General features: G+C 42.9%; 1 protein-coding gene across 2 annotated transcripts in view; it reads left to right on the forward strand.

The window, feature by feature from the left end:
• Positions 1–10,000, forward strand: part of fndc3a (fibronectin type III domain containing 3A) — a 206,337-nt gene that overhangs the window by 20,754 nt on the left and 175,583 nt on the right. The window lies entirely within an intron of this gene.

A 10,000-nucleotide genomic window follows, 5' to 3' on the forward strand; every position in this document is an offset into this window, starting at 1 on the left:
TACATTCTATAATGTGTAGGCCCTGAATACTGGACCCCAGCAGGTACTGTCACATTCTATTACATTCTATAATGTGTAGGCCCTGAATACTGGACCCCAGCAGGTACTGTCACATTCTATTACATTCTATAATGTGTAGGCCCTGAATACTGGACCCCAGCAGGTACTGTCACATTCTATTACATTCTATAATGTGTAGGCCCTGAATACTGGACCCCAGCAGGTACTGTCACATTCTATTACATTCTATAATGTGTAGGCCCTGAATACTGGACCCCAGCAGGTACTGTCACATTCTATTACATTCTATAATGTGTAGGCCCTGAATACTGGACCCCAGCAGGTACTGTCACATTCTATTACATTATATAATGTGTAGGCCCTGAATACTGGACCCCAGCAGGTACTGTCACATTCTATTACATTCTATAATGTGTAGGCCCTGAATACTGGACCCCAGCAGGTACTGTCACATTCTATTACATTCTATAATGTGTAGGCCCTGAATACTGGACCCCAGCAGGTACTGTCACATTCTATAATGTGTAGGCCCTGAATACTGGACCCCAGCTGGTACGGTCACATTCTATTACATTCTATAATGTGTAGGCCCTGAACACTGGACCTCAGCAGGTACTGTCACATTCTATTCTATAATGTGTAGGCCCTGAATACTGGACCTCAGCAGGTACTGTCACATTCTATAATGTGTAGGCCCTGAATACTGGACCCCAGCAGGTACTGTCACATTCTATTACATTCTATAATGTGTAGGCCCTGAATACTGGACCCCAGCAGGTACTGTCACATTATATTCTATAATGTGTAGGCCCTGAATACTGGACCCCAGCAGGTACTGTCACATTCTATTACATTCTATAATGTGTAGGCCCTGAATACTGGACCCCAGCAGGTACTGTCACATTCTATTACATTCTATAATGTGTAGGCCCTGAATACTGGACCCCAGCAGGTACTGTCACATTCTATTATATAATGTGTAGGCCCTGAATACTGGACCCCAGCAGGTACTGTCACATTCTATAATGTGTAGGCCCTGAATACTGGACCCCAGCAGGTACTGTCACATTCTATAATGTGTAGGCCCTGAATACTGGACCCCAGCAGGTACTGTCACATTCTATAATGTGTAGGCCCTGAATACTGGACCCCAGCAGGTACTGTCACATTCTATTACATTCTATAATGTGTAGGCCCTGAATACTGGACCTCAGCAGGTACTGTCACATTCTATTACATTCTATAATGTGTAGGCCCTGAATACTGGACCCCAGCAGGTACTGTCACATTCTATTACATTCTATAATGTGTAGGCCCTGAATACTGGACCCCAGCAGGTACTGTCACATTCTATAATGTGTAGGCCCTGAATACTGGACCCCAGCAGGTACTGTCACATTCTATAATGTGTAGGCCCTGAATACTGGACCCCAGCAGGTACTGTCACATTCTATAATGTGTAGGCCCTGAATACTGGACCCCAGCAGGTACTGTCACATTCTATAATGTGTAGGCCCTGAATACTGGACCCCAGCAGGTACTGTCACATTCTATTACATTCTATAATGTGTAGGCCCTGAATACTGGACCTCAGCAGGTACTGTCACATTCTATTACATTCTATAATGTGTAGGCCCTGAATACTGGACCCCAGCAGGTACTGTCACATTCTATAATGTGTAGGCCCTGAATACTGGACCCCAGCAGGTACTGTCACATTCTATAATGTGTAGGCCCTGAATACTGGACCCCAGCAGGTACTGTCACATTCTATAATGTGTAGGCCCTGAATACTGGACCCCAGCAGGTACTGTCACATTCTATAATGTGTAGGCCCTGAATACTGGACCCCAGCAGGTACTGTCACATTCTATTACATTCTATAATGTGTAGGCCCTGAATACTGGACCTCAGCAGGTACTGTCACATTCTATTACATTCTATAATGTGTAGGCCCTGAATACTGGACCCCAGCAGGTACTGTCACATTCTATTACATTCTATAATGTGTAGGCCCTGAATACTGGACCCCAGCAGGTACTGTCACATTCTATAATGTGTAGGCCCCGAATACTGGACCCCAGCAGGTACTTTCACATTCTATAATGTGTAGGCCCTGAATACTGGACCCCAGCAGGTACTGTCACATTCTATTACATTCTATAATGTGTAGGCCCTGAATACTGGACCCCAGCAGGTACTGTCACATTCTATAATGTGTAGGCCCTGAATACTGGACCCCAGCAGGTACTGTCACATTCTATAATGTGTAGGCCCTGAATACTGGACCCCAGCAGGTACTGTCACATTCTATTACATTCTATAATGTGTAGGCCCTGAATACTGGACCCCAGCAGGTACTGTCACATTCTATTACATTCTATAATGTGTAGGCCCTGAATACTGGACCCCAGCAGGTACTGTCACATTCTATTACATTCTATAATGTGTAGGCCCTGAATACTGGACCCCAGCAGGTACTGTCACATTCTATTACATTCTATAATGTGTAGGCCCTGAATACTGGACCCCAGCAGGTACTGTCACATTCTATTACATTCTATAATGTGTAGGCCCTGAATACTGGACCCCAGCAGGTACTATTACATTCTATAATGTGTAGGCCCTGAATACTGGACCCCAGCAGGTACTGTCACATTCTATTATATAATGTGTAGGCCCTGAATACTGGACCCCAGCAGGTACTGTCACATTCTATAATGTGTAGGCCCTGAATACTGGACCCCAGCAGGTACTGTCACATTCTATAATGTGTAGGCCCTGAATACTGGACCCCAGCAGGTACTGTGATAGAGTAGAGATGTACTATCTATAGTTGTGTTTTAACTGGAATTAGGATGTGTCCCTCTGTGAACTCTCGAGGTTGTAAAACTTGTACCTATGTTTACTGCCTGGGCTTGTTTAGGGAACTAAACCGTGGCTGTGTTAATCCCCTTCTGACACTTGAGCTGTAGGTATAATACCACTGTTATGTTTTCCTAAAAGCTTTCATAAACCTTGATCTCTCTGTAACGTTAGTTATAGTGATCGTTAGTACTGTAATAGTGATAGTTAGTACTAGTAATAGTGTTTGTTCGTACTAATAGTGATCACAAAGTGATGTACAGAAACCCAGCCTAAAACCCCAAACATCAAGCAATGCAGATGTAGAAGCACGGTGGCTAGGAAAAACTCCCTAGAAAGGCAGGAACCTAGGAAGAAACCTAGAGAGGAACCAGGCTATGAGGGGTGGCCAGTCTTCTTCCGGCTGTGCTGGTAGAGATTATAACTGAACATCTTGGCCATGTACTAACGTTCATATATGACCAGCAGGGTCAGATGAAAATAATCACAGTGGTTGTAGAGGGTGGAACAGGTCAGCACCTCAGGAGTAAATGTCAGTTGGCTTTTCATAGCCGATCATTCAGAGTTAGAGACAGCAGGTGCGCTAGAGAGAGAGTCCAAAACAGCAGGTCCGGGACAAGGTAGCACGTCTGGTGACCAGGTCAGGGTTCCCTAGCCGCAGGCAGAACAGTTGAAACTGGAGCAGCAGCAAGACCAGGTGGACTGGGGACAGCAAGGAGTCATCAGGCCAGGTAGTCCTGAGGCATGGTCCTGTGGGGGAGGGGCGGGTCCAACTCAAGGTGTCATTTAAACTTAATACATAAACTCAGCAAAAAAAGAAACATCCTCTCACTGTCAACTGCGTTTATTTTCAGCAAACTTAACATGTGTAAATATTTGTATGAACATAAGATTCAACAACTGAGACATAAACTGAACAAGTTCCACAGACATGTGACTAACAGAAATGGAATAATGTGTCCCTGAACAAAGGGGGATTCAAAATCAAAAGTAACAGTCAGTATCTGGTGTGGCCACCAGCTGCATTAAGTACTGCAGCGCATCTCCTCCTCATGGACTGCACCAGGTTTGCCAGTTCTTGCTGTGAGATGTTACCCCACTCTTCCACCAAGGCACCTGCAAGTTCCCGGATATTTCTGGGGGGAACGGCCCTAGCCCTCACCCTCCGATCCAACAGGTCCCAGACGTGCTCAATGGGATTGAGATCCGGCCTCTTCGCTGGCCATGGCAGAACACTGACATTCCTGTCTTGCAGGAAATCATGCACAGAACGAGTAGTATGGCTGGTGGCATTGTCATGCTGGAGGGTCATGTCAGGATGAGCCTGCAGGAAGGATACCACATGAGGGAGGAGGATGTTTTCCCTGTAAAGCACAGCGTTGAGATTGCCTGCAATGGACAACAAGCTCAGTTCGATGATGCTGTGACACACCGCCCCAGACCATGACGGACCCTCCACCTCCAAATCGATCCCGCTCCAGAGTACAGGCCTCGGTGTAACACTCATTCCTTCGACGATAATTGCGAATCTGACCATCACCCCTGGTAAGACAAAACCGCGACCCGTCAGTGAAGAGCACTTTTTGCCAGTCCTGTCTGGTCTAGCGACTATGGGTTTGTGCCCATAGGCGACGTTGTTGCCGGTGATGTCTGGTGAGGATCTGCCTTTACAACAGGCCTACAAGCCCTCAGTCCAGCCTCTGTCCACAATAGGTTGAGAGTCTGAGCACTGATGGAGGGATTGTGCGTTCCTGGTGTAACTCGGGCAGTTTTTGTCATCCTGTACCTGTCCCGCAGGTGTGATGTTCGTATGAACCGATCCTGTGCAGGTGTTGTTACACGTGGTCTGCCAATGCGAGGATGATCAGCTGTCCGTCCTGTCTCCCTGTAGCGCTGTCTTAGGCGTCTCACAGTACGGACATTGCAATTTATTGCCCTGGCCACATCTGCAGTCCTCATGCTTCCTTGCAGCATGCCTAAGGTACGTTCACGCAGATGATCAGGGACCCTGGGCATCTTTTTTTTTGTGTTTTTCAGAGTCATTAGAAAGGCCTCTTTAGTGTTTTAAGTTTTCATAACTCTGACCTTAATTACCTACCGTCTGTAAGCTGTTAGTGTCTTATCGACCGTTCCACAGGTGCATGTTCATTAAGTATTTATGGTTCATTGAACAAGCATGGGAAACAGTGTTTAAACCCTTTACAATGAAGATCTGTGAAGTTATTTGGATTTTTACGAATCATCTTTGAAAGACGGGGTCCTGAAAAAGGGACGTTTCTTTGTTTGCTGAGTTTATTTTCACTTGATCCTCCCCTTGTTCTGTAAAATAAATTGAACACCCTCCACGTCATAGAATTAACTCAATAACGTTTACGACCACAATTTAACAACTGTAACTACCCTATGTTTGTAGTCTTACCCAGTATAGAAGGCTTGGCTTGTCAATCTGGACAAACAGAAAACACATGCCTCCCTACCTGGTAGTCTTACCCAGTATAGAAGGCTTGGCTTGTCAATCTGGACAAACAGAAAACACATGCCTCCCTACCTGGTAGTCTTACCCAGTATAGAAGGCTTGGTTTGTCAATCTGGACAAACAGAAAACACATGCCTCCCTACCTGGTAGTCTTACCCAGTATGGAAAGCTTGGCTTGACAATCTCTGAATGTCATTCAACTTTTTGGTGTTTTGTAACGGATGTCTCTTTCCGTTAATCAAATTGCCGCTGCACAGTTTGGATAAATTTTATTTGTCAGTAAAAAAAAAAAAAAAAAATTACAGTTGAAGTCGGAAGTTTACATACACTTAGGTTGGAGTCATTAACTCGTTTTTCAAACACTCCACAAATTTCTTGTTAACAAACTATAGTTTTGGCAAGTTGGTTAGGACATCTACTTTGCATGACACAAGTCATTTTCCCCAAACAGATTATTTCACTTATAATTCACTGTATCACAATACCAGTGGGTCAGAAGTTTACATACACTAAGTTGTGACTGTGCCTTTAAACAGCTTGGAAAATTCCAGAAAATTGTTATGGCTTTAGAAGCTTCTGATAGGCTAATTGACATCATTTGAGTCAACTGGGAGGTGTACCTGTGGATGTATTTCAAGGCCTACCTTCAAACTCAGTGCCTCTTTGCTTGACATCATGGGAAAATCTAAAGAAATCAGCCAAGACCTCAGAAAATAATTTGTATACCCTTCATCCTTGGGAGCAATTTCCAAACGCCTGAAGGTACCACGCTCATCTGTACAAACAATAGTACGCAAGTATAAACACCATGGGACCACGCAGCCGTCATACCGCTCAGGAAGGAGACGCGTTCTGTCTCCTAGAGATGAACGTACTTTGGTGCGAAAAGTGCGAATCAATCCCAGAACAACAGCAAAGGACCTTGTGAAGATGCTGGAGGAAACAGGTACAAAAGTATCTATATCCACAGTAAAACAAGCCCTATATCGACATAACCTGAAAGGCCGCTCAGCAAGGAAGAAGTCACTGCTCCAAAACCGCCATAAAAAAGCCAGACTACGGTTTGCAACTGCACATGGGGACAAAGATTGTACTTTTTGGAGAAATGTCCTCTGGTCTGATGAAACAAAAATATAACTGTTTGGCCATAATGACCATCGTTATGTTTGGAGGAAAAAGGGGGATGCTTGCAAGCTGAAGAACACCATCCCAACCGTGAAACACGGGTTGTGGGGGTACTTTGCTGCAGGAGGGACTGGTGCACTTCACAAACTAGATAGCATCACGAGGAAGGAAAATTATGTGGATATATTGAAGCAACATCTCAAGATATAAGTCAGGAAGTTAAAGCTTGGTTGCACATGGGTCTTCCAAATCGACAATGACCCCAAGCATACTTCCAAAGTTATGGCAAAATGGCAATGCTACCAAATACTAATTGAGTGCATGTAAGCTTCTGACCCACTGGGAATGTGATGAAAGAAATAAAAGCTGAAATAAATCATTCTCTCTCCTATTATTCTGACATTTCACATTCTTAAAATAAAGTAGTGATCCTAACTGACCTAAAACAGAATTTTTACTAGGATTAAATGTCAGGAATTGTGACAAACTGAGTTTAAATGTATTTGGCTAAGGTGTATGTAAACTTCCGACTTCAACTGTACACACACAATTTTAAGTAATATTGCACAATAAAATCTGACTTATTTCCATAGTGGGCGCTATGATACAGTAATATAAGGACTACGTGTGTGTTTGTGTAATTTACATATCTCCATCTGGCTTTCAGAGGTCATCTTATATATATATATATATATATATATATTTTTTTTATTATAAATTCAGTGCAGTTATTAGCCTTGATATTTAGCTAATGAATGATAGGCTATGCATAAGCGTGTTACTTTCTCTTGCACAATTCAAGTTTTGGCCTTTCTCCTTTAAAAAAAACAACGTGTTTGCTCTTGGAGAAGTAGGAAAAGCTAGACTAGAATAGCTTTCTGGAAGAACTTATTTTTTTAGCATTTCTTATACTACCGTAATCGACTATTGGAAGAGGGAAGCAAGCTCTTGTTTGCTGAATGTTAAATACAGAAGCCAATAGAACTCATGGCCACAGCCGTGGGAGCCTGAAAGAAGAGAGAACGCAGGATGGCGGTAGGCTAGAGCTGTTTATTTGTTCAGACCTGTAGCCATTCAATCTTCACGAAGAGACTAGAAAGCCATCTGCATCTTATTCTAGTCCTATATTGTTCAAGTGTGTCATTACAATAATGATGATGATGATCAGGACAACAAAACATTTCAGTTAACTGTTGGAAGCGAGGAAGGAATGAATCGACAATAGAGGACGGCGGTAGGCACTTCGCACAACACGAAGGGAAATATTATGAAAGGTATGCATGAGTCAGCCTACTAATTATGCAAATATTAAACGGGCCCTATTATATTTCAAAATCTAATTGGCTAGCCTATTCGATGACCAGCTTGATAAATCATCTGTAGTCCCTAATTGGCTAGCCTATAATTAACTTTGTAGGCTGCGTGTCCTGCACCAGCATCACAAGTTCTCTCCCAGGTTCATGGTTTGAAACGAGGTGCATAATTCCGGTCCGTATAATACAGTGCAGTAATGATGCACACTCAACAAGATTAGGGGATTAGATCTATAGTCTCTTCACTCTGACCAGCTTGATAAGTCATTGAAACGAGAGCTAGACAGTCAGGGAGCATTGGAAATTCGAAAGCGATGGATAGACAACTATTTTTGGCAAAATGTTGGTGTGAAATATTTTACATCTATTTGATGTGCAGCCTTCGGGACCTCTGTGAAGACCGATTTGCGGCCCGCGGGGGGGAAATGAGTTTGACACCCCTGCTGTAGGGAACGACATGGTGTTAACCGTACTGTTAATCACTGGCTAGATCTGGGCCCACAACGCGTCTCAGCGTAGGAGTGCAGATCTCGGATCAGTACCTCTTTTTAAGATTACAGCGAATAAGATAATATGGAAAGATCCTAGATCAGTGCTCTGAATAATAGACCCTGGTAAATTAAGGGATTTCTGTACCACTGGTTTAGTACTGTATGCCTGTGTCTGAGAGGTGTGGGGTTTAACTTCTTATGGCTGAGATCCCGTTAACGCGATCGACTTGACAGTGAAAGTGCAGGGAGCCAAGTTCAAACAACAGAAATCTCATAATTAAAATTCCTTAAACATACAAGTATTATACACCATTTTAAAGATAAACTTGTTGTTAATCCCACCATAGTGTCCGATTTCAAAAAGGCTTTACGACAAAAGCATACCATACGATTATATTAGGTCAGCACCTAGTCACAGAAAAACACAGCCATTTTTCCAGCCAAAGAGAGGAGTCACAAAAAGCAGAAATAGAGATAAAATGAATCACTAACCTTTGATGATCTTCATCAGATGACACTCATAGGACTTCATGTTACACAATACATGTATGTTTTGTTCGATAAAGTTTATATTTATATCCAAAAATCTCAGTTTACATTGGCGTGTTATGTTCAGTAATGTTTTGCCTCCAAAACATCCAGTGATTTTGCGGAGAGCCACATCAATTTACAGAAATACTCATAATAAACATTGATAAAAGATACAAGTATTACACATGAAACTTTAGATAAACTTCTCCTTAATGCAACCGCTGTGTCAGATTTCAAAAAAACTTTACGGAAAAAGCACACCATGCTATAATCTGAGTACTGCGCTCAGAGCCCAAACAAGCCATACAGATATCCGCCATGTTGTGGAGTCAACAGAAGTCAGAAATAGTATTATAAATATTCACTTACCTTTGATCTTCATCAGAATGCACTCCCAGGAATCCCAGTTCCACAATAAATGTTTGTTTTGTTCGACAACGTCCATAATTTATGTCCAAAAACCTCCTTTTTGTTTGCGCGTTTAGTTCCAAAATCCAAATTGCTGACGCGCAGGGCAGACAAAGTAAGAAAATTCCATTACAGTTCATAGAAACATGTCAAACGATGTATAGAATCAATCTTTAGGATATTTTTAAGATAAATCTTCAATAATGTTTCAACCAGAGAATTCCTTTGTCTGTAGAAATGCGATGGAACGCAGCTAACTCTCACGGGGGCGCGCCTGAGTGAGCCCGTGGCACTCTGCCAGACCCATGACTCAATCAGCTCTCATTCCCTCGTCCTTCACAGTAGAAGCATCAAACAAGGTTCTAAAGACTGTTGACATCTAGAAGCCTTAGGAAGTGCAATATGACCACAGACACTGTATATTGGGTAGGCAAACTTACAAACCTCAGATTTCCCACTTCCTGGTTGGATTTTTTCTCAGGGTTTTGCCTGTCATATGAGTTCTGTTATACTCACAGACATCATTCAAACAGTTTTAGAAACTTCAGAGTGTTTTCTATCCAAATCTACTAAATCTGCATATCTTAGCTTCTGGGACTGAGTAGCAGGCAGTTTACTCTGGGCACCTTATTCATCCAAGCTACTCAATACTGCCCCCAGCCATAAGAAGTTAGTGCCTGTCATGTGCCTGTGTCTGAGAGGTGTGGGGTTTAAAGTTCCTGTTGTGTGCCTGTGTCGTGCACGTCTCAGGAGGTGTGTAAATCCTCTGA

The sequence above is a fragment of the Salvelinus alpinus genome, chromosome 21, assembly GCF_045679555.1.
Source record: "Salvelinus alpinus chromosome 21, SLU_Salpinus.1, whole genome shotgun sequence".
NCBI lineage: Eukaryota > Metazoa > Chordata > Actinopteri > Salmoniformes > Salmonidae > Salvelinus > Salvelinus alpinus.